The sequence below is a fragment of the Mustela putorius genome, unplaced genomic scaffold (assembly GCF_011764305.1).
Source record: "Mustela putorius furo isolate JIRA1106 unplaced genomic scaffold, ASM1176430v1.1 tig00537284_pilon_pilon_pilon, whole genome shotgun sequence".
Lineage (NCBI taxonomy): Eukaryota > Metazoa > Chordata > Mammalia > Carnivora > Mustelidae > Mustela > Mustela putorius.
This window is the reverse complement of record NW_025422422.1, coordinates 827,909-854,572: the sequence shown is the minus strand read 5'-3', so window position 1 is coordinate 854,572 and position 26,664 is coordinate 827,909.

Below are 26,664 nucleotides of genomic sequence, written 5' to 3'. Positions count from 1 at the left end.
ATTTTATATTTAGCTTTGGCTAAGGAACTATAGGTCAAATTTTATGTTTCTTTTGAGGATTATTAAAGAAATGAACACTGCAGAGACCATTATTTTTTTTCCTTAATTCCTAGGGATATAAGAACAATAAAAATCTTAAAATCTGCAAAAAAATACAAATATTTTCAAATTCCTTACAGTATAAAAGGGTTAATAACTTAAAATGAACTCAGATATAGCATGTGTATGCATACACACACAAAACTTCTTTTCCTACAAAATATTTATATTCATGTATTCATAGGGGATACAAAATGTTCCATAGCAAAGTTCTCACAATAAAATTCTGTAAGATTACTTTCAGGGAGTTGAATCTCCTTTACTCAAGACTGGTACTATTTCCTCTTTCCTTGAGAAACAAAGGGTTTTGGTAGGTATAGTGTAAACCACACAGGGATGGGGTTGATACAATTTGGTTTAAAGTTTGAATGGTTGGTTTAATTCAGAATTGCTTAGGCAATTCACTTAATCTCTTTTATCTGCAAATAAAGTAAATAATAACAGCTGATTCAGTGTTATGAGGATTATATTAAATCATGTCTCTAAGCTGCTAGCTCTTGCCTGGCCCTTGTGGTGCATATCCAAATATGCCTGGCCCTTTGTTGATTTTTCCATCACTGGTAAGAGAGCATGAAGCTAAAAAACAACCTTTAAATGAAGAATATTGAGTTTCTGAGAAGCAAGATCTTTGAAGATATAATAAACCAAGATCTTTGAAGATATAATAAACCAAGAAAGGAAAGAGTTATTATAAAAGAGAATCGACCATCATTGTATTGGGAAACTGAAATGACTGACAGTAAGGGTATGCAAAAGCTACTTAGGAAGGAAATAAGAGCTTGTATTTCCCGTAGTAAAGATGATGGAGAGCTCAAGGACCCCATTGTGATTTTCCTCTAAACCTTAGGCATTCTTACTCTCCACCCTTCTGTTTTTTCCATATTTGGTCACTTTAGTCCTCAGGCAATACTTTGGATAGTGATCAGGACAGGGCTGCTGGTAGACAATGGATGAGTGCTCATAGGACCATTTTAACTAATATCCTACTTCATGCTAATTCAGATCAATAGCATGTCAGCAACATTTGATTTCGGGCTAATGGAAGCAGTCTGAATTGAGTAGAGAGTGGACAGTATCACTATAGAGGCAATAGTCAGAATTCACTTAAAATAAATACACATAGAATATATATGTAACCATGTCTTTGCCCTATGCAATTCCAAAGCCACTGAGGTATTCTAAGACTACAAACTGTCCACCAACTTTTCCTATATATGCATAGCTGCCATGATCTTCTAAAACATAACTTGGTTGAGCCTGGAACCTGTGTAAAGCACCATTTTAAGTTCTTAGAGGCAGTGAAAACAGAGAAGACTTGATAGTTATTCAAAATATCTGGAAAAATAGATTTCACAACATAATTCATTCTTAGTTATATCTCATGCCTAGAAGAATGTTATATGTGTGTGTGTGTGTGTGTGTGTGTGTGTGATAAATGTTCACTAATATTTGTAATTGAGTGGAATAGCTTCTTTATATTTATTGCCATATGGGTGTCGTACTGTTTCCTCATAAAATAATTTTTAAATCATAAAGGTTAAGACAAAGCACTATTGCCTTAGTTTCTTCTAATTGAATACATATTAGATGCTCAATAAAACCTCTTCAACCCTGAGGGACTATATCCCCTGGTGAACATTACTACGGAAATGTCTGTTGCTGATGGTGACAAACAAGAATATTATCTTAGTTTCCATGAGAGCCAGTTCTAGGAATCTGGGACCTCTGTTTAACCCTCATCCATAGCTAAAGCTATTCTTGATGTGTTTCCTTATGTGACCAACATTTTCCTTGGGGAAAAAAAAATTCTTACAGAAGTCAGGCCCCAAATGACTTATTTACCACTTAGGGCTATTTATCTTTCCAAGGGTAATAGGCATCTTGAAAATGTAAAGTGACCAGCTAGTCACCACCTCAATCAATGATTTATAATTTAATTAAATGATTCCTAAGCACTGGAGATGAATGAGGAAAATTGTCTTTCTAGGATCAAGTTTTTTAATACATGAATTGGATGTGAATGTAAGATGAGTAAAGGGAGGCATTGCACATACCAAGAGAAAGAAGGATTGAAGCAAGACTTGGAAGCAGAGATGTACCTGCGTACTAGTAAGAATGGTAAGAATTTCTGGCCATAGCTGTAGAAGCAACACCAGAATAATTTGTAGTCCTGATGAAATTCCCAGTCATTTCAGGTTTAAATTCCTCATTCTCCTCTTCTTTCTCCTTTCAGACCTTGTTCAGTTTGCACCTCCTCCAGAATGACTCTGGTGGATATAAGGACAAAACTCTGCTTCCAAGTGACAATCCATGTAATTTTCATTGACCGTCTACTATGAACCAGACACTGGATATGGAAAATAAGAGAAAATACCCACTTTATAGAAACTTGCAATGCATTGGGGAGAGAGAGGGAAGCAAAGTGTCTTCAGCATATTATGTAAAGCATGATAAAGACTGGTTTGCACTCGTAGAAGTCAAAGGAAGGTGTCTATGTATGTATTTGGGGGAGGGGTAGAGAAAGACAGTCCTTAGATCCACCATGGGTTTGATAAAAAATTTTGAGAGTATAGGTAATTCCAAGTATTAGCCAGGCAAAAATGGGAGAGAGCAGTATTCCAAGAAGGACCAGCTTGTGTACAGGCAAATTGGAGGAAAACTCAGAGTCTGGAGTAGATGACTTTCCTTCACTTTAACTTTTCAAATTAAATATTGGGTAAATACATATGAATATTTATAAAAAAATAGATAAGTTATAAAGGATAAGAATATATCAAGCACTTGTATATCCCCTGCTCCATTTAAAATGATCATGACTCTTGAAGCCCATGGTATACTCCTTCCCATTCCATTGTTTTCTGCCTTACTCAGGTAACATTGTCCTCATTTTTGTATTTATCAGATTCTTGATTTTCTTTATTCTTTTTCTTTTTTTTCTTATTTTTTCCACATATTTCTGACTCTAAATGATTTTTGTTTAGCTTTCCATGTGTTTGAAAATGTGTATAAATGGGTCATACTACATATATTCTGCACCTTGTTGTTTCAGTTTATGATTTACTGATTTGTTACACTGTATTAATATATCATAATGATAGTTAACCATTTTAACATCTTGCTTATTGTCATTTTGTCCACTATGAATATCCTAGTATATTTTTCTTAGTGCATATATGGAGCATGTGTAGAAGTAAAACTTGGGTGTGAGGGTGTGTCCATGTCCAAGTGTACTGGACTGGGTAATCTCAAACTGTTTCCTAAATTGATCATATCAATTTACATTCCTACCAGTTTTATGTGAGAAGATCTGCTGGTAGCAAATTCATACTTTTTTCTTGTCAAAACTGTTTTTATTGCACCTTACTCTTGAAAGATACATTCATTGGGAACACAACTTTACGTTGATAGTTATTACCTATTACACAATGAATATTTTATTACACTGTATTCCAGTTTTCATTGTTGCAGATCAGAAAGCAGCTGCCATTCCAATAATTGTTCCTATGGTAGTAATCTATATTTTACTATAGTTATTTCTATAATCACCTCCTTGTTTCTGATATGTAGCAGTTTGCCATTGTGTAAATGGGTGTGTGGTTTTCCTGAAGCTATTGATTCATAACTGTTAATAGTTCTAAAATTTTTAGTAATTTTCTCTTAAAATATAACTTCTATTCATTTCTTATCAATTCTTATTCTAGAATCATATTAGATATATTATGGATATCCTTACTTTGTCTTACAACCTCTTTCTTATATTTCCCATCTTTTTAAGCTACATTCTAGAATAATTCATCAGTTACTTCCTTAATCATGTCTATTTACCTTTAAACCTTCCATTAGAGATTTTTCAAAATGTATTAGTTCAAAGATGTATTTGGAATTTTTTTTCAAATAAGCTTGACATTTTATATTTTCTTACATTAAAAATTTCCCTTTTAATATATTAACATACTTCTTTTATATTCAGTGTTTCATAATTCCATGGTTAAAGTGTCTGGACATCTGATTCTATGATCTGTTGTTTCTGTCTACTTTTGTTCATGGTGCCTTCTTTTCTTGTGTGTTTAGTGTCTTTTGCCTATGATGTCATAATCTAAAAAAATATCTTTTTAATTGGAGGCTATTGTTGAAGGAAAGTTGTGAGAGTACAGAGTTTGTGTTTGCTTTTGTTAATGCCTGAATATTTTCAAACTGAGACATTTCATTATCTCGTATGTTGTACTACAGAAAATAAGTTTTAAAAATGGCAAAGTTCATAGCAAGGTAAGTCAAAGAGCAAACATGGGAGCAGGGGCATGGAATACTGAAAATACAGCACATTATCCTATAAGTAATGAAAGGCCAACGAAGGTCTGCAAAGAGAGAAACACTTGGCACAGTAATTTGTTGTGTTTTAGGTAAATTTTCTGGATTCTGAAAATTTCTGACAGTGCAAGATTTCAGGTAAGACTGATTAGGTGGCTCCTTACTGCAATATTTTAGGCAGAAACTGATGAAATCAACTAGAGCACCCGAGGTAAAACAGAAAGGAGAGAATAGATTTGGGAATTACCAGGGGGTGAAATCAACAGTATTTGCTGATAGCATGGAGAAGAATGATATGGAAAAAGGACAATCAAAAGGGGACTGGTTGAAGAAAAATAAAATAGAAGATAAAAAATTATGAGTTAATATTCAAGATTTGAAGAGATGGGGACCAGAACACAAGGGGAGCAAGTAAGAACAAGGATGCCTGTCATCAGAGATGCGGGTGACACTTACAGAAGGGAGGGCAGAAAGTTGAGGAATTTTATACCTGGTCAATTCTACATAATTCACCCATATTTAAGTGAAAACACAATCTCTTTCCACCCTTGTAACTATTACTGAGAAAATAGCTAAAACACAATATGCGAGGATGGTTCTAAGCAAGTGCATCCATTATCTCATTTAATCCTTATACTGGTTTTGTGGGGGTAGCAGCTCCCTTCCTTTCCTCTTCTCGTTCGTCACATGATGGAATAATGGAGGCATAGAAATTTTCAATAAATTTCCCAATATCATAATAAGATGAACCTGTCAGAATTTGATCTGAAGCAATTTATTACAGAGCCAATCTCTCCTAATCTAAGAATTTACATATATTATCTTATTTAATTCTCAACCCTACAACCCTACAACCCTAACAACCTTTGTTGTTGTGTCTTCAACTGTTGTTTACCTCCTGCCTCAAGTATGATTCAGAGAAAGCACAATTCCTTGTGCCCCAGAGTTTAGGGATTTTCTGAATTTTAGGGATGAGATGATAAATCATGAGTGCTGGGAATGGATGTGGCTGTGGGCTTTCCCCATTACCCAGGAATCCAGCCCTCTGAGGGCCAAAGACAATGTTATGATTTGGGGAAAATGTGCTTGAAGAGAACAGGAGAAAGAGGATTTGGGGGAGGATCCTGTGAAAAGAAAGAAATATGTTTAGGGAAGAGGAGGACATGTAACCCAAATAAAAAATTCTAGATGACAAATGCTAGCAATTTTGTGAAATGACAATTTTTTCAGAATGAATAATAAATTGTATGTTTCGCCTCCCACATACAGATGGTATAAATGTTTTAATTACTGAGGTGATGTAGCAATATTCAAGATAATATGTGAATTAAAAAATTACCTGTCATTTCATCATCCCAATAAAGCAGTTACTTTAATTTTTTATTTGTATTATACTCTGTGAAAGAAACATTCCATTTTCTACTTGTATTAAAACTGTCACATAAACATTTTGATGTGGCAACTTAGTATGATTTTAAAGAGTCTATCATACCCATCAAGTAAATGCAAGTTTAGTATTAGGTATTTTGCTCTTCTTTCTTCTATTTTTAAACTATTTTAACTTACTCTTCAATAGGCCTGTTGATTTATAAAACAATTTCCTTCTGTTGAATGATTTCTTTAGGATAAGTTCTCATGAAAACAATGATTAGGTTAGAGGGAATGAATATCTTTATGGTTTTTGTTATAGACTAGATATTAATGTTTAATTTTTATTCAGTATATTTTAAGTATTTTCCTTCTTTTATTTGCTCTTACACAGATACTCCAAGGTCCTCACACTTTTTCCAGGAGACCAAGAAATGGCAATTCAAAGGCAAATGAGTTGTCACAAAGAATTTCAGAGACTAAGCAGACACAAAGAATACAGAAGAGGTAACACCTTTTAATATATCACTGTTCCTGCGACCACCACACTGAGTTTCTCTATTTATTATTTCCCCTCCCCAGCACACTCCCAGTATCCTGCAAGCTCTTGGGCATGGGGGTGGTTGCAGAGGTTCAAATCCAGGATGTGACCAGGTGGACAATGTATGTGTCAGTGGCTGATCGAGGGAATTGAGGCATGAGGCATAAATTTTTCTTTTGAATTTTCTTTGTTGAAGCTATAATTTACCTAGGGGATTTTTAAAAAAATATTTTATTTATTTATTTGAGAGAAAGAAAGAGAGCACAAGCAGGGGAGGAGCAGAGGTATAAGAAGAAGCACTGAGCCCAGATAGTGATCTCAGGACCCCAGGATCATGAAGTGAGCTGAAGGCAGATGATTAACTGACTGAGCCATTCAGGCACCCCTACCTAGGGAATTTTCTCATTTGTTCTACCATTCCCATGTTCTCCTATGAAATTCCTCTTTTTGAATTTAAATACAAATGAGTCAATTTACGTAACAGAAACTGGATTATCAATCCATTTTCTCTTGTCCCTTATTTTCCATACTTACTCTCTTTATTCCTTGGCTGAGTGAATGTAAATAATTCAGTGGAGGAGTGAGAAAAGGCCCTCAAATGTGATGGTGGCACAAGTTGTAAAGAACTAGGATCCTGCGCAAGAAAAGCCAGGGGACTGTGAGATAAGTGGAAATATGCTTCCATTGTGTTAAATTGCAGAGATTGAGAAATTGTTAGTCTCTGCAGCTGTGTGTTCACTCTCCTAATACATTTTATACAGTAATGAGAATAAATCCATAGGACTTCGTTAAATACTGCTTGATGCTCATCACTAAATGAGATAGTTGAATGAAATCTTTAAGGAACTCAATCTGGGATTGAAGATTTGGCTTTGTTGCTTGAGTGCACAGGGCATGGGACTATAAACTTCAGCACCTAATGAGGTTGTCATTTATTTCCAAACTACCTGAAGAATCCAGGCTGTGGTGTTTTGAATATAAACTGTAATCCTTCTTAGGTATAAGGACTTGGCAGCCTTGCCTTCAGAAATAAGCCTTATTCTAGGAAGCTTTCTGTTTTTTGTTTTGTTTTGTTTTAATATCAGCATTCTTCCACCCTGGTCAAAGTGATTAGGTGCTAAGATTGTGGACATGGCCTCTAGATCATTAAACCACTAGTTTTGCAACATAAATAATCTGAATTCAATATATGTAATGCCACAAGAGATAAATCACTGTGAAATCCCCTGCATATGGTTGTTCAGATGTGACTTCGGGGGCAAGCCACCTCACATGGAAAGATATCTGCCTGAGGTGATTAGGCTGGAATTTAATTTTACTTAAATGTGTGAACACTTTTAATAAGGCTCTGACGGTATTATGAAGTTTGCAGAATCTTTATATTTGAAAAATGTTTTATTTTGCTTGATAACACGTAGAAAAGCCCTTATTGTGATTAGCATTTGAATAGGAGGATCATGTTAATACTCTTGTTATTAATATGACAGATTTTATTTTCCCAAAGGTGACAACTGAACCCAGTTCTCAGATCAGTTAATCCATGTATTTATGTGAATTGAACTTTTCTACCTTGTAATTTGGTTCTGGAGTACATTGGATTTCCTCCTGCCCTGTGGGGTTCATGCATCAATTTAAATACCTAAGTTATTGCCCTACTTTTTTTTTTTTTTTTTTTTGCTAAATATAAAACTTTTTTTTTCTCTGTGTTTTGATGGTTTTCTACATGTTTTATGATGGTAACAGTCTCTATTGTCATTTGTGGGCTCTTAAACTTCTGTGAAGTTGCATCTGCTTCTGAGATACCTTTCAGTTGGGTCCCCATCTGCTTTAAAGACATTTGTAACAAATGATAGTACCTGAGTCTTTTACATGGAGGTGGGAAGTTGAGCCAGGGGGAGACAGAAGAGGAAATTATATATATATATATATATATATATATAGAAGATATATGTATATATATATACAGAAGAGGAAATTATATATATATATATATATATAATATAGTTTTAGAACCCTCAAATCCCCTCTTTCTGGAAACCTCTCACTGTTTCTTTTCCTTGCTAAGAATTGGCCTTGATTGTGTTCATGGCCTTCAGCTTCTTTCTTGCATCAATTAATGCAAAGCTACTTCTATCTATTCCAGAGTACTTCTGGGAAGTCAAGTCTATGGTTCCTGAGGCTGCATTTTGTGTTACTGCTCAGTGCATTTGACCTTCAGAGAAACTACCTTCCCATAGGTGACTATAAGCTTCATTTAGAAGCTGCAGGGAATGTGCACCCACCTTTGAGTACAGCAAGACCATATAAATTATGACTGCAAGTTTGTGTCAGATATAGGGCTGAACAGAAATGCAGATTCTGAGAAATTCCAAGATCTCTCTCTTTCTCTCTCATTGCCAACAGTTTTTTGCCTTGGCCATTTATGTAGGCTAGCTCCCCTTGAGTCCAATACACTTAACTAGCATCCCCTCTCCAATAAGCTTTCAAGAGCCCCACATTTGGTCCTCCTGACTTCTCCAGCCTGAGTTACAGCTTCTCTTACGTACATAGTAATATAGTTACTACCACCAAATGTTCCCACTCTTTTCTCTTCTTGGACCATTCTTTAAAAACTCTGTCTTCTCTTGTTTGGCCTGGATCTCACTACATTCTTCAAAGGTCAAAGGTCAGCTCAAGTCCTACCTTCTTCAAACCAGGGTTAGAAATCTCCTTAAACTTCAGGGCATCTAGGTGGCTCCGTGGAGTAAAGCCTCTGCCTACGGCTCAAGTCAAGATCTCAGGGTCTTGGGATCAAGCCCCATATCGAGCTCTCTGCTTGGCAAGGAGCCCTCTCTCTCTCTGCCTGTCTCTCTGCCTACTTGTGATCTTTGTCAAGTAAATAAATAAAATCTTTAACAACAACAACCAAAAGAAAGAAAGAAAGAAAGAAAAAAAGAAAGAAATCTCCCTAAACTTCTTGACAGCTGGTTCCCAGCTACTGTTTGGACACTGCTAGTAATACAAAACACAACACTTCCAAGATAAAGTCATCTTACCTTGGTGTACCATATATGGGCTATATTGTTAAAAACCATTTAGTCTATGCCATGGCGTTCAGGTATTTGCAAGATGAGTACAGAGCATGATAGTAATTATGTACTAGCAAATCTGGATTCTAATTCCTTTTCAGTCACTAACCAGATGTATGATCTTGGGAAACTTAATTATCTCCTTGCATTTTAGTATTCTCTGCAAAAAGATAATACTATATGGGTGAGTGGATTCTCAGGGAAAGCTTCTGTCAAAAAATGTTATTTCTTAAAATTTTAGACTAAGTGGCATTTCATATTAACCAGATTTTGTAGAAAAATTGCAATGTATCCTCCAATTTTGATAAACAAAATAAAATTAGTAGTGTTGATGCAATTTTTATAAAAATGAATCAGATTCTTAAGGAGATATATATCAGCTACACTTGAAAATCAGTTTCATTATTTTAGAATCCCACCATGTATTCATTCTTTAAATATATGGTACTTCTCCTGTGATTCTGACAGAAAACTTTTTTCTCTTCTTACATGATTTTTTTCCCCCCAACAAAGAGTTCCCAGCTATGCCTATGTATCAGATGAAAATAAACCTAAATATAAAATTTAGAAGAAAACTTGTATTGGAAGAAATGGTGCACAGCTTATATGGGTGTTATATTGACAGATCAGGACTTTTTTAATTTTATGTTTTATTTTATATTTAATTTAATTTAAATTTCATCTCATCAGAAGGAAGCACTAGCTCGCAACGGAAGCAGCAGGCAGAGGGAGAAGCAGGCTCCCCACTGAGGAAGGAGGCCCATTCTGGACAGGATCTCAGAATTCTGGGATCATGACCTGAGTCAAAGGTTGATGCTTAACCAACTAGGCCACGCGTGTGTCGCAGATCGAGGCTTTTCCAAAGGAAATGATGATGGCATGTCATCCAAATCTCACAAAATAGGACTGGTACTACTGAGAACTACTGTTACTTTGAATATTTCAGGATTTGCACGTTGGTGGCTGCATTCCCTGGCCTCTCTGAGGTTTGTTAAGTCTTCTTGAAAAGCAAGAAGCAGGAATGTTGGTGCAGGAATGATAGCTGAGTGAAGGAATGGAAAGTCTTCACAGTAAAGTTTTGATAAAGTGACCCTTCCAAGCAGCCAAAAGAATTCTGCTGGGCATTTGGAGAAGTAGGTGGATATGGCTTTCACATATCAAAAGGAGAGGAAATTCTTTCTTCTATGCTGGTGTGAAGGGAGAGTGAAAGGGCTCTGCTCGGGCAGTAGAGGTAGGAACACAGCTTACTGCTGACAGTGACCGCTAACGGGCTGAAGTTTTGTGCCGTCACACTGCCAACATCCACCCTGTTGCTGACAAAGACGTTGACCTTAGGTAGACTTCATTCACTAAAATAATGAGAGGGCAGAAGAAAATGCATTTGCATAATGTAAAGAGTGTGTGTGCTACTGCCGAAGAAGAGTGTCATGTATAATAAAAATGCTAAGCATTCTGTCCTCCCCATCTAAATGCATAACCCTAGGGTCAGTCACAACCAAAGTACAAACACTCAGAGCATAATTTGGATGCAGATCTGGTGGAGATTTCAGTCTTTTCAGGCATCTCTGAAGCCCTCCTTGGTACACAGGAGGGCATACAACAGACACAGTGGAAAGTGTTTAGAGTTAGAAGGTGAGTTCTATTTTTACACTCGCTTATTATGATCCTTAGCATAAGTCACTTATTCTTTCTGAGCCTCAGCTCCTAATGCAAAAAATGGGGACAATGTTGTATGTGGGCCAGATGAAGTAATAATAAAACAAATTTTTTAGTTTTTTTTTTCAGTGTTCCAAAATTTATTGTTTATGCACCACACCCAGTGCTCCATGCAATATGTGCCCTCCATAATACCCACCACCAGGCTCACCCAACCCCCCCACCCCCACCCCTCCAAAACCCTCAGTTTGTTTCTCAGAGTCCGCAGTCTCTCTCTCATGCTTTGTCTCTCCCTCTGATTTCCCCCATCTCACCTCTCCTCTCCATCTGCCAATGTCGTCTTTGTTATTCCTTATGCTCCACAAGTAAGTGAAAACATATAATTGACTCTGGGTGACTTATTTCACTCAGCGTAATCTCCTCCAGTCCCATCCAAGTTGATACAAAAGTTGGGTATTCATCCTTTCTGATGGAGGCATAATACTCCATTGTATATATGGACCGTATCTTCTTTATCCATTCATCCTTTGAAGGGCATCTTAGTTCTTTCCACAGGTTGGTGACTATGGCCATTGCTGCTATGAACATTGGGGTACAGATGGCCCTTCTTTCACTACATTGTATCTTTGGGGTAAATACCCAGTAGTGCAATTGCAGGGTCATATGTTAGCTCTATTTTTAACTTCTTAAATTCTTAAGGAATCTCCACACTGTTTTCCAAAGTGGCTGCACCAACTTGCATTCCTACCAACTGTGTAAGAGGGTTACCCTTTCTCCACATTCTCTCCAACACATGTTGTTTACTGTCTTGTTGATTTTGGCCATTGAAACTGGTGTAAGGTGGTATCTCACTGTGGTTTTGATTTGAATCTCCCTGATGGCTAATGATGATGAACATTTTTTCATGCGTCTGTTAGCCATTTCTATGTCTTCTTTGGAGAATTGTCTGCTCATGTCTTCTGCCCATTTTTTGATGTGATTATCTGTTTTTTTGTGTGTTGAGTTTGAGGAGTTCTTTATAGATCTTAGATATCAGTCCTTTGTTTGTATTGTCATTTGCGAGTTATTTTCTATTCTGTAGGTTGCCTCTTTTGTTGACTGTTTCCATTGCTGTGCAGAAAAACAATTTTTAAATTATGATGTGCAAATTTTAAAACTCAGTGTCTCCGAATCAGATATTTTTTTATTGGGGTGTTATTTGGGGTTCTCTGAAAAACAGGCACAAAAAGAAGGGTTTAAATCTGCAAGATTTTTACTAGTGGAAATGCCTACATCAGGAAAAATAGGGAGGGAGATGAAGGAAGCTGGGGGAACCAAGTACCTTGATGCAAGTGTGACCCTGAGTGAGGGAGAGAAGTAGGAAGTTTGGGCAAATGTGTCATAGATTGTTGTACAGTCTGTGGTTTGGCAAAGCCATTTGTAGAGCCTTCAAGCTAAAGATGGCTATCAGGGAAGTTCCACATCTCCTAGCAATGGGTGTGCCTTAGTGTCTCTGCCAAACTCAGTCATTATTTAAAGTAGGCATGACTTTTGTGCAAAGATAGTGATGAATACCAAAATACAATAGTTGGTTCAGTTGTGTTCCCTATGGTTGAGTGTCTGAGAGCATGCTCACTTTTCTGTAACTTTTATAAATATACCCAAAGAAGTTTTCTTAGAAGAGACATGGATGACAAAAGGAACCAGCCATGAAGAGATATGGAACATACTGGTATATAGAGGAAACATCTATTATAAGGGTTCCAAGACTAACTGAGCCTTCACAATGTTCAGTGACGCTAGTAGGACTGGCAATGCAGCAAGAGAGGGAAGAGTTATAGGAGGCGATATCTGAGAAGTAGCCAGATCAGATACTGTATGGCCTCATAGGTTATGTGAAGAGTTTCAATTTTTTGGCATAAAATGTAGAACCACCAGAGTGTTTTTTTAATTAAAAAGATGAATTTTATTTGAGTATGGGTGACACGCAGTGTTACATTATATACATCCATCAGTTCCCTATATTTATAGATCTACTTCTGCTTTTTATTGGCTTATTTATTTTTCAAGTAAACTTGACACAGAATGTTACATTAGTTTCAGGCATACAACTTAGTGATTTGACACATTTATATATTATGCTATGTTCGCCACAAGTATTGCTACCATCTCTCCCATTACATTTTTATTAAAATACCATTGACTATATTATTTATGCTCTGCTTTTTATACCCATGACTATTCATTCAATAACTGGAGGCGTGTATTTCCCTCTGTCCACCTATTTTGCCCAGTACCTCAGTTTATTCACTGTGTTTATAGTTCTGATTCTTCCTTATTATATTTTTTAGATCCTAATTATTAATGGAATCATATGGTACTTGGCTTTCTCAGCCCAATTTATTTCACTTAGTATAATACCCTCCAGGTCCATCCCCACTGTCTCAACTGGAACGATCTCACCATTTGTATGGCTGTATAATATTCCATTGTGTGTGTGTGTGTGTGTGTGTGTGTGTGTGAGTGTGTGTACTGGTATATATATATATATATATTTTAGACACTAACCCCTTGTCAGACTTATCATTTGCAAGTATTTTGTCCCATTCCAGAGGTTGTCTCTTTGTTTTGTTAATGGTTTCCTTTGCAGTGTAAAAGATTTTCATGTTGATGTATTCCCAATAGTTTATTTTTGTTTTTGTTTCCTTTCCTTAGGAATTGTATCTAAAAAAAGTGTTGCTACAGCCAATCGGAGAAATCATTGCCTATGCTCTCTTTTAGGGTTTTATGGTTTCAAGTCTCTCTTTGAAGTCCTTACTTCATTTTGAGCTTACTTTTGTGTATGGTGTAAGAAAGTGGTTCAGTTTCATTCTTTTACATGTAGTTGTCCAATTTTCTCATTTATTAAAGTGAGATTATATATAAAATTGTTAAATTGTATATTCTTGTCTCTTTAGTCATAGATTAATTGACCATATAATTGTGTGTTTTCTCCCGTATTCTGTTTTTGTGCCAATACCGTACTGTTTTGATTACTACAGCTTATAGTATACCTTGGAATCTTTTATTGTGATACCCCCAGCTTTGTTTTTCTTTCTCAAGATTGCTTTGGCTACTTGGAGTCTTTTGTAGTTCAATATAAATTTTTAGATTGTTATAACTTTGTAAAAAATGCTATTTGTATTTTGATAGGGATTGCATTAAATCTATAGTGACATTGGGTAATATGAATGTTTTAGCAATATTTTTTCTTCCAGCCCATAAGCATGAAGTGTCTTTCCATTTGTTCATGTTATCCTCAGTTTCTTTCATTAGTGTTTTATAGTTTTCAGAGTACAGGTCTATCATCTCTTTGGTTAAGTTTATTCCTGTGTTTTATTCTTTGGGGTCCATTATTAAATGGCACATTTTAAAAAATTTCTCTTTCTGTTACTTTGCTATTAGTGTTAATATAAACATTACCAATTCTGGGTATTAATTTTTTTTTTATCTTGCCACTTTACTGACTTCATTTATTACTTCTATCAGTTTTTTTTTTTTTTATGGAGTCTTTAGGGTTTTGTATAAATAGTATAAGTTGTCTGTGAATATTGATACTTTAAGTTCTTTACCAGTATGAATGCTTCTTTTTTATTTTTCTTCTGAGTATTGTGGCCAAGATGGTCATATGATTTTTGTTTCAATAGTGTATAGAAATGCAATGGAGTTCTACAGTTTCATTGATTTTCTCTATTTTTATTAGTTTCTATGTCATTAATTTCTGTCCTGATTTTATTGTTTTCCTTTTTCTTCTCCCTTCGGGCTTCATTTGTTCTTCTTTTTCTCGTTCCTTTAGGTGTAAGTTTAGATTGTTTATTTTAGCTTTTTCTTATTTCTTCTCAGAACTCTCTTCACTCTGTCCCAAAGATTTTGCACTGCTGTGTTTTCCTTCATTTGTAACTATGTATTTTTGAATTTCTTCTTTGATTGCTTCATTCTCCTATTGGTTGTCTAGTGTCATACTGTTTAGTGTCCATGTTTGTGGCTTTTCCAGTATTTTTCTTGTGATTTCTTCCTAACTTTATACCATTCTGATCAGAAAAGATTCATGGTATGGTTTCAGTGTTCTTAAATTTATTAAATTTATTAAAATTATTAAATTTAGGTTTCCTTATGGGCTAATATGTTTTCTATCCTGGAGAATATTCTATGTGCACTGTTGTTTTGGGATGGGACATTTCATATAGATCTGTTATATCCATTTGGTCCAATGTGTCATTCAAAGACAATGTTTTCTTAGATAAATCATCCAGGTAGAAAATCAGTAAGAATCTTAAAGATTTTTTTTTTTTGCTTCCATTTACATTGTCAATGTTTTTCTATTTCTTCATTTTCAGTCTGTATGTGTCTTTAGATGTGAGGTGAGTCTCTTCTAGGCAGCATATACATGATTCTTGGCATTTTTATCCATTTTGCTTCTGTATGTCTTTGGATTAGAGAACTTGGGCCATTTAGATTTATAGCAATTATTGATGGGTATGTGCCATTTTAAAATTTGTTTCTGGTTGTTTTTGCTCTTCTATTTTGTTCCTTTTAATCTTGCTTTCTTTGCGATTGATGAGTTTTTATACTGTTATGTTTGAATTTCTTTTTTCTTTATTTTTTGTGACACTATCATAGGTTTTGGGTTTGTGGTTACCGCAAGGTTCATCTACAACATCCTATGTAAATAGCAATCTATATTAATTTGATGGTCATTTAAGTTCAAATACATTGTAAAAAAGAAGCACATTTTTTTTCTTTTTCCTCTTCTCTTTCCTTTTTACTCCATTCTCCACATTTTATGTATATGTTGCCACATTTTACATCTTTTTATTTATAATTTTCTTATATCTAATTATGGACTTTTTTTTTCTTTGACATTTCTCATAATGCTGGTTTAGTGGTGATAAGTCCTTTATCTTTTTTTTTGTCTAGGAAACTCTTTATCTCCCTTGAAATCTAAAGGATACTCTTGATGAGTGGAGTATTGTTGGTTCTAAGTTCTTCCATTCAGCATTTTGAATAGATCATGCCACTTTTTTCTGGCCTGCAAAGTTTCTGCTGAAAAATCAACTCACAGCCTTATAGGTTTTCCCTAGTAGGTAACTTTTTGTTTCTTTTGCTGATTAATGATTCTCTAACTTTACCTTTGACATTTTAGTTATTATTTGCTGTGGTGTGGACCTCCTTGAGTTCATCTTTTTTGGAACTCTCCATCTTCATGGACTTGGGTGTCTTTTTTTCCTTCCTAGATTATGACAGTTTTCAGTTATTATTTCTTCAGGTGCATTTGCTATACATTTCATTTGCTCTGATAATGCAAGTTCATTTAATGTTATCCAAGAGATAGCTTAATCTATCCTCATGTTTTTAAATCCTTTTTTTTTCTTTTTGCTATTCATCTTGTGTGCTTTCCATTACCCTGTCTTCCATATTGTTTGTATGTTATTCTGCATCCTCCAGTCTAGATTGATTTCCTCTATTTTTTTTAATATTAATTATTCAATTCTTCAATACCAATAGATTCTTTTTAATATTTTTGGTTTCTTTGTTGAAAGTCTCACTGGGATCTTCCACTCTTTTCTCCAGCCTTGTGACTATATTTATGATCGTTACTTTAAATTTGTTATCAGGCATATTGCTTATCCATGTGCCATTTAGTTATTTTTCTGAGGGTTTGTTGTTGTTGTTGTTGTTGCTCTTTATTGTGGAACATATTCTGCCTACCCATTTTGTTTGAATTTCTTTGTGTGTTTCTATGGATTAGGTGGAATGGTAACTTCTCTTACACTTGAAGGAGTGGTTTTGTATTAGTATCCCTTATATAAACTGTGCACTTGGTGACTTTTGCTGGCTGCCTGGAACTATGGCTGTATATTCTAGTTACTCTCTTAAAATGCTGCTTTTTTCATAATGAAGAAAAAATAAATAATAAGAAAAAAGAAAATAAGAGAAGGAAAAAATTAAAAGGGGAAGAGAAAAAGGAAAACAGAAAACAATACCAAAGAAAACCAAAATTAAATCAATTAGAAAAATAAAAAAGATACAATAAAATTTTAATTAAAAAGACAAAAACAAAATTTATTTTAAAAAATCCACTGTTTTTTTTTGTTTTTTTTTTTTGTTTTTTTTTTTTGTTTTTTTTTTCTGTGCACTAGCACTACAGAGGGTGGTGTGAGCTTGAGGACCCCTGGGCTCACTGTGGTTGCAAATTCATTATGAACAGACTCCATTCCAGTCTGGTCTTTTAAGGTGGATGGGGAGAGTGTTCTAGAAGTTTCTTAGCTCTATTTAAAACTTGGCTATTTTTCTGTGTCCCAATGCAATGTGGGCTGGTGTGGGCTTATGGACTCTGGGCTCACTGAGGTCACAAGCTTACAGTAATGAGTTAGCCCACCCATTATGGTGTCCAGACCCTGCTCCGGTTTAAGCTTTTAAGGTGGAGTGGAAATGTAAACTGTGTTGTTTTCCAGTCTCTCTACCCTGGACAGCATTGCCATAGTTCCTTCAATGCTTTGCAGAGTTCTAGTGTTGTTTCCTTTTATGATAGTTGTTCTTTTCAACCACAGGGTTTTGTTTGTGTGTTTGTTTTTTTGTTTTTTAATTCCTAAGGACAAAAGAATTTGTTCCTTTCCCTCAGTAGTATCTTCCCCCACTCCTGTTGTGTCTCTGTCTGTCTTGTTGGTTTCGGTTTTTTTTTTTTTTTTTTTGCTTGTTTGTTTTATTTTGTTTTAAAGATTTTATTTATTTATTTGACAGAGAGTTCACAGTAGGCAGAGAAAGAGAAGGAAGCAGGCTCCCTGCTGGGCAGAGAGCCCAATGTGGGGCTTGATCCCAGGACCCTGGGATATCGCCTGAGCTGAAGGCAGAGGCTTTAACCCACTGAGCCACCCAGGGGCCCCTTTCTTGTTGTTCTATCTTTAGTTATTCAGTGGCTGTCCATTTAGTCCTCAGTTCTTCAGGAGAAATCATTCTGTTAATAGGTGTAATTTGGTGTGTTCAATGGAGGAGGTGATTTCAGGGTCTTTCTACATTGACATCCTGGACCACAACCTCTACAATGCCTATGCAGTTGTTGTTGTTGTTGTAGGCAAGTGAGTAGACTGATCTTAGCTATGATATTTTTAAAGATTAGCCTCTCTGTTGTGTTTGGGACAAGAGTAGGGGAAGGGGGCTAGTTAGAAGGTCTAGTAGTGGTGAGAGAGTTAGGCCAGGACATGGACAATTATAGTCATTATGGAAGTCAAGGGAGTTAACTCATCTGGGGAATGTTTTAGAAATTGAGTCAACATGACTCTGATAGTTTAGACTTTCCGATAGCCTCCAAAGGAAGGAAACATTATTCAAGGGTTATGCCTTATTTTTGGCTTTAGGAACTCTGTGGACAGGATTATATTATTAAGAGTGGAAGAGTAAGGGAAGAACAGATTTCAAAGATGGGGAAATCCAATTTTCTGTGTTGGACATGTTTAACTTAAGATACTTATTACACATACAGTATTCATTAAAAATGTTAAGAAGGGGTTTCCTGGGTGTCTCAGTTGGTTAAGCAACTGCCTTCAGCTCATACCATGATCCTGGGTCCAGAGATCAAGTCCTGCATCAGGCTCCCTGCTCAGCAGGGAGTCTGGTTCTTCCTCTGATCTTCCACCTTTCATGCTCTCTCTCTCTCAAATGAAGAAATAAAGTATTTTTTAAAAATGTTAAAAAGGTAATTAGATCTAGAGTTTGAAACTTAGGATATGAAGTCTAGAGATATGATTTTGGAGATCACTGACATATGGATGATATTTAATTCTGTGATACTATATGAGATTACATAGAGAAAAAAAATAACCAGAGAAGGTAAGATGTTGTAGGACCAACCCTTGAAGCAGTTCAACTTTGAGAATTCTGAAAAAGAGGGGAAAAATAGCAAGATAGACTGTGATGGGACACCCAGTGGAGTAGAAGAACCAGAAGAATAGGGACACCAAGAAAAAACCACTGAAAATCACTGAAATCAGTGATATTCCATGTCATTTTGGGACTAAGAAGATTATAGAAGAGGCTATATAATTCTCTAATATAAAAGTAACTATTATCCTCCTGATATTGGCTTATAATGGTTTAATAATTTGTCAAGGGCCATGCTGCTGATATATGGTAAATCTAGGATTCACATGCAGCTCTGTTATTTTATATGTGTGTATACACACACACACACACATACAGTGAAGGCATGGATGATATAGCTATCTGTCTATCTATCCATCATCCATGCCTTCACCGTTGCTACAATTGATCCCTCTGAAGTTTCAGTATTATCTCCCCAATCATATTGGAAGCCCTTTAAAGAAGGCATGGTGGGAAACACACCTGCACAATTCCCTCCAAAATCTAAGCATTTTGCTCACAGAAGGTGCTTTTAATTTGGTAGTTGGTCAGGGAAAAGTTACATTATATGGTGAATCATGCTAGAAATACAAGCATAAAGAGCCCAAATCAATAATTGCCATACTGCCCATGTAGGTATCCCATCTCACTAGAGAGAAAAAAATAAATTTCCCATGACTGTCTTGCATTAAGTGAGTCTAAAGGCCATTTCTGAACCAAGTAGAAACTAGTTGGAGAAACTTAGTATTTTTTGAACATCCTAAAGCACTTCCTTATTCCCAAGTTTTCAAAAGTAAAATTTTGGAGTACAAATATAACTTAACTTTGTGACAGAATATTACCTTTACACACATTTGCTATTTCATGGTTCAGTTCATTTGACCCACAATTCTCATAAAATCAATGTTTTATAACTGGTACTTATCAACCACAAAAGTGTAATTGTGATTCTTTAAAACCAATATACACCTGGAATGTATAGTATATTTTCTGTTTGAATAGTAAAAGCAGAGCATGTATTTATCAATAGAGTAGTCCTCACTTATCCATGCTAGGCTTTTCATAGTTTCAGTTACGTTTCATAATTTCAGTTACGTTTCATAGTTTCAGTCAATGGCAGTCTGGGAGCAGATGATCCTTGCTCTGCCCTATCAGAAAGTCAGTAGTTGCCTAATGTTTTATTATAGTGCCTATGTCCTTCCCTTATTTTATGTCATCATATAGGCTTTTTTTTTTTTTAAGATTTTATTTATTTGACAGAGATCACAAGTAGGCAGAGAGGCAGAGAGGGAGGAGAAAGCAGGCTCCCTGCTGAGCAGAAAGCCCGATGTGGGGCTCGATCCCAGGACCCTGGGATCATGACCCAAGCTGAAGGCAGAGGCTTTAACCCACTGAGCCACCCAGGCACCCCTCATATTATCATCACACATCATCATCACCATCATCAGAAGGGTGAGTACAGTACCATAAAATATTCTGAGAGAGAAAGAGACCATGTTTTCATAACTTTTATTATAGCATATTGTTATAATTGTTATATTTTAGAATTAATTAATTAATTAATTAATCTCTTACTATGCTTAATTTATAAATTAAACTTTATCATAGGTTGCATATACATGAAAAAACATACTATACATAAGATTTGGTACTATCCCCAGTTTCAGGCATCCACTGGGGGTATTGGAAGCCACTGTACAATGGTATAAATTTGAAGATGAATCATTTGATTTCCCATATACAGTATGCCAGTGGAACCCCAGGTGTAAATGTGACCAGGATTTTCTTTATTTTCTACCATTTAGTATCTGAAACAGGTGTTAGTAGTTTGGAAATGAAGGATACATCATCTGTGTTGCCATAGTCCATTGATTCTGAGACAGCTAGGACCTAAGGGAGTTTGGCCTGGAGAAAACACTGGTGACATGCAAACTGTCAATAAATATTTGATGCGCTGTCATGTGAAACAGGAAGCAGGCTTGCTCCGTTTGGCTCCAGCAGGCAGAACTGGAACTAATATGTGGGAATGACGTGGAGGCAGATGTGGACTCAAGATTAGGAAGAACTTTTTATTTTTTAAGATTTTATTTATTTATTTATTTTTCATTTATGAGAGAGAGAGAGAGTGAGAGAGCAGGGGGAGGAGAAGAGGGAGAGGGACAAGCAGGCCCCGTGCTCTGAGACTGATATGGGGCTTGATCCCCTCACCCTGAGATCATGACCTGAACCAAAACAAAGACTAGGCCACTTAATCAATGCCATCCAGGTGCCCCAGGAAGTGCTTTCTAATAATTGGAATTATTTGAAATTGGAAGAGAAAATTGTATGAAGCAGTCAATTCTCCATTGCTTGGAGGATTAAAGGAGAAATTGGAGGATTTCTTTTCAAGGACATTATAGAAGGGTTCTTATATGCATGCTTGGAGTAAGCTATCTACATCAAATGTATCTATTATACCAGACCAAAGTAACTGAGGTCTTTTAAGGTTGTTTTTGTTTTGTTTTGTGGAGCACAGTGTGGCAGAGTTTGAATTCATGACCCTGAGATCAAAGATCTGGGCTGAGATCAAGAGTCAGTCACTTAACTGACTAAGCCACCCACATACCCCTCTTTTAAGTTTTATATAAAGTTGGAGCTATAGTATGATGAGAAGGCACCATTTTTCCCTCTCATTCCCCAAGCATACCACTATCAGTACATCTCACTCTCTCCAAATACTTTTGAAAAGTATATTCCACAAACTGAATAATCAAAGTTAGACTTACCTGGCTTGAGATATCTTCAAAAGCTCATTATCCTTGGTAATATCTAATATTTTGGCTCCTCTGTTTCTCTGCACCTTTGTCTCTCTCCTCTAACCCTACATACTACCTTTTACTCCTTTCCCTCTCAAATCTTTCTAGACTTGTCTCTGGCACCCACTTTCTATGAAACAAAGCATTTACTAAATTCCTAAATGCATTTCTACATGTCACCTCTGTTTCCTACTATAACAAAAATATAGCTCTATCCTGAGTCTTTTATTTGACCTCCATTCCTCCAAAGTGAGGAATCCTTATTTCTCACAACCCATTGGTCATATTTTGGGGAGATGGACTCTCTTTTTTTCCCCATAATTCTGATTTCAAATATTTACTTTTCTCTGTCCTGTTCAAAGCTCTTACTCTTTGCCAAAATCTACCCTATGAATATTCTCAGGAATATTGCCAGCCAACCTCTTCATTCAACTCTAAGTCATTTTAGTAGCTGACTTACAGGCTTTCTCAAGTTCTGGCTTTATGTGGAGGAGAATCAATGTCCATTTAAACAGTGTATCCAAAATTTGCCTGCTTATATCCTTGAAATTCTCAACCCAATGAATTTTACCTCCATTCTAATTCTGCTATCTATTATGGTCAAAAATTGGGATTTTCCAATTCCAAGAAGTATAATTATTTTTAAGGAATTTTATGGATGTATAATACACATACAGAAATGTATATTTCATACATGTATAGTCTGAGTTTTCTGAGCTAAACAGGCTATATCAAGAGTATGAGATAAAGAACATTATAGGCACCCCAGATATCCATTTAGTCACTACTTCTCTGATAATGAAACCCATGTATAATTAGTTTTGACAATGCTATAGTATTTATAAATGGGATCATATATATTTCTTTGTGTCCAGATACTTTTGTTGAACACTGTTTATAGGTTGTATCAATACTATTATGTATAGTTCACTCTCATTGCTTTACAGTATTCCATTATGCTGGTCAAGGTCAGTTAGGTACTTTTCAATTGTTGTTTACTTTCAGATAGTGAAGATCTGAACATTTGGATGTTTGTCTTCCACTGAACATACGTGATTTTGTCTTTGGTTTATGGAAACTTTTGTCTGCAAACATGTGTTTTGTTTTGACACTTATTCTGCTTGGGTTTCTCAGACCTTATTGAATCTGTAGGTTGATGTCTTTCAGCATTTTTGGAAAATTTTCAAGTGATATGGCTTTAGATATTGCTTTTTCAATACATATATTATTGAAATTAACAAAAGAAAAGGACAGATAGGTCAAAAACAATACCAAATATAGTTTTCTATTCCTGTATCACCACCTTTCTCATAGTATTTCCCCTTTCTTGGGCTCAGTACATGCCCAGATTTTATAAATCCCGCATGGTGCCAAATGAATGGCAATTGGTAACAGTTTGTTTCAAGATAGTTCTCATTCTGGAATTTTAGTTCATCTAATTTTTGTTGCTTCTACATACCATACACAGATGTGTTTAAAAGTATGATTTTTTTCACATTTACCCAAGCTTATAAAACAAATATTTATCTTTACAGTGTTAGAATATTTATTCTGTTAAATGTTTCCTATACAACCCTTACCTATAAAAGGGTATTATAAATTCTTATTCAGAAAGTTTAACTAAGTTGGCTTTGTACATCAACAGATCTTTTAGTAAAGCTAACCTAATAACCAAAAACAAAAGACCATAGATAATATTTATTTAATTATTGATTGATTCATTCATTCATTTACTTATAAAATTAATGCTTACCAGGGACTAAACTAAGTTGTTAGTATATCTTGATGAACACACTTAAAATGAATCCTTCCTTCATGAAGTTTAAATTCTGATGATATGAAGGAAATATTTTCACATATTTTGGGACTGTTTTAATCTGTGATTTTCTCTTCTTGCATCTTGCTTATTATGCAATTAGATTTTTGTTTTCTTCTAATGATTCCTGAAATCTTTGTGAATTATCATTTCTCTATTCTGTGTTGGAATTATGCTTAGAAAGGTCTTTTCTGTGTTAGATTTAAATAAGCCAGGGATTATTCACTTTTGGTAATTTTATGTTTAATCTTATATTTAAATGCTTAGTTAGAATTATGAAAATGATCTATATCTCATTCCTTATCCAAATGGCTATTTATTCTAACATAACATATTAACTGTATTATTTTTACTCACTGATCTGGAATGACTTCATTATTGCCATATACTCAATTTTGACATATTTTCATATGTTAAAGATGATATTCTTTTTATTTGTCCATTTTTTCATATGTTTTAATTAACACATACCAAACATACACATACACAAATTTTTGGCAGGTTATTTTTAAAAATTGGGATTTTTAAATAATATTGCTTGTTGTTGTTGTTGTTGTTAAGGGAGGAAGAATGTGGGGAGAATCTCAAGTGGGTCTACACCCAGTGAGCAGAGCCTAACACAAGACTCAATCCCACTACTCTGAGATCATGACCTGAGCTGAAATCAAGAGTCAGACACTTAATGACTGAGCCACCCTGAATGCCCCAGGTATTGCATTTTTTAAAAAATTAAAGTATAGTTGATACAGAATGTTACATTAGGTTCAGGTATATAATATATTGTTTTGGCAACTCTATTCATTATCCTATGCTCACCCCAAGTGTAGCTACCATCTATCATCATACAACTCTATTACAAGGATACTGTGTTTTGATTCTGAATGATACATACAAAAAGAGATAATAAGGAGAATGGAGAAGAACAACATTCCTGGTGTTACTGGCTGAATATTTTTCAGGTGATGATTAAGGTAACAACCTTAGTAATGGAATAGAGGTGTGAAAACATATGGGCTATATGACTGAAAATAAGACTGGTAAAAATATACTAAGTTTATAAAGAATCTATTGGCCATTTATCAGAGAACTCACTGTTGGCTACTAAACAAAATACCCCCCAAAAAATACCCCCCCCAAAAAAAGTTTAATCTTCACTCACAAAAAGCCCACTGTGGATCAGATTGGACTTGGCAATTCTTCCATTTTCTGATTCTACCCTCTTGCTCTACTCAGTGATGATGAAAGAAAGAACAGGGAGGAATACATGAACTATTTCAAGGATCAGAATGATTCAGTCCCAACTCTTACTTTTCTTTTTGTGCTTTGGTTTCCAACTCTCACATTTGCCTGGCTATGGAGAAAGTGCCTTCTGACTTACTCTTCTGCCATGAGATATGTTCATTAAGTCAGTATCTTCCTGTCCTGTGGAAGCCTGAAATTGTACATCTTGTCAGGGATGGGGAAAGTAAAGTGGTTTAATTTGGTGAGGGAATATCTGTAAGCGCATTCTGTCACAGTCCAAAGATCACATTCTGTTACCAGCTTCATCATTTTCATAGTCATCTCCTATATTTTATTTTGTATTGATTCCAGAGCCAAAAGAAGTTCTGTAGGCAGATCTAAGGTGGCCTCCAAGATTTTCTACTCACTCTCCCTGTGTATATGGCACAGTTTACCTTAAATAACTTAATCAAGGGGATCATGTGTCAAGGAATATAGGTATCATTCAGGGATTGAGAGCAGGCCCCTGTTGGCAACTGGCGAGAAAATAGGGACATAGCCCCACAACTGTAAGGAAATGAGTCACTCCAAAAAATAACGAGCTAATAAGCAGATAAATAATAATAATAAGCAGAGGGATGTTTTCCAAGGGTCTCCAATCATGGGGATGTGGTGACCTTCTCATAGAACCCCATTGTGCACAGAATACATGTCTATGAAGCATGAGTGTTATATCTTTCACTGTCCATTGTTAGTTTCTTAAAATTATGGGTCCTCTATAGGTATCCCATGATTTTGTTGAAAATGATTTCCTTGAAGAAAAAGGTTCAGAAGGTCACAAAGGAGTTACTTCTGAAAAGTGGAATTGGTGGAGGGATATTGATTGTGACAAGAAACTTTCACTCTTTTCCTGAATATATATTTATTGCATATCTTTAAGATGAAAACTAAATATATACATAAATATATATATAATATATACACAGTATATATGCACAATATGTATACATTGTATATATGCAATATACAATATAGATCATAATATATACTACATATACACAATATACAATATACATAAATATATGTATTGTTTTATGTTTATAAAATTATATTTATAAATTATATATTAATACATGCTAATGATGTATTATATATATCACATATGATTTATATATGTTATATATAAATATATATATTTATATATGTTATATATAAATTATATAAAAATATATTTTATTTATATTTACATAGTTAATGTGGTATTTTTTTGAAGGAAGGAAGGAAGTAAAGGGTGACCTTTGGTAATACAGAGTTATACTTAGGGGCCTCAATAGTCATTTGTCAATCGTGACGGTGATGATGGTGAATAATGAAGACCATTATTCCCTTCAATTTCACTTTGATTTGAACAGCATTTGGGCTTGGATGTTCACTGCCTAGATACCCGTCTTTTGGTTGAAGCTTTGCTCAGCCTTCTTTGTTAAATACCAATGAAATTCATAGATCTTTGCAACCTTAAGCTCTAAGAAAATTCAGTGCAAAAGCCTCACTTATGTAACTTTGAATTCAGACCTTGACAACTAGACAGGATTTATCTCATGCATATGTATTAATTTTAAGTGCTTTTCTGTAACAGTCATTTGACATTTAATATACCATAATTGTATTATTAAATTTAAATGCATATTTGCAATTCTAAAAGCATTACTGAACTTTATGGGTGAAAAATACATTCTCCTTCACCTTGGTTCCTTTTCACCCACTGGTTTTCTAGCTTTATCCTCTCTGCGACCCTCCCCTTAATCGGTGTTCTCTCTTCTTCCTTCACCCTCAGTTTCTCAACTTCCTTTCTTTTTCCACTTCTAACATTCTCCCTCTCCTCTCTGCAATCCATGTTCACTCACTCTTGCTGCACCT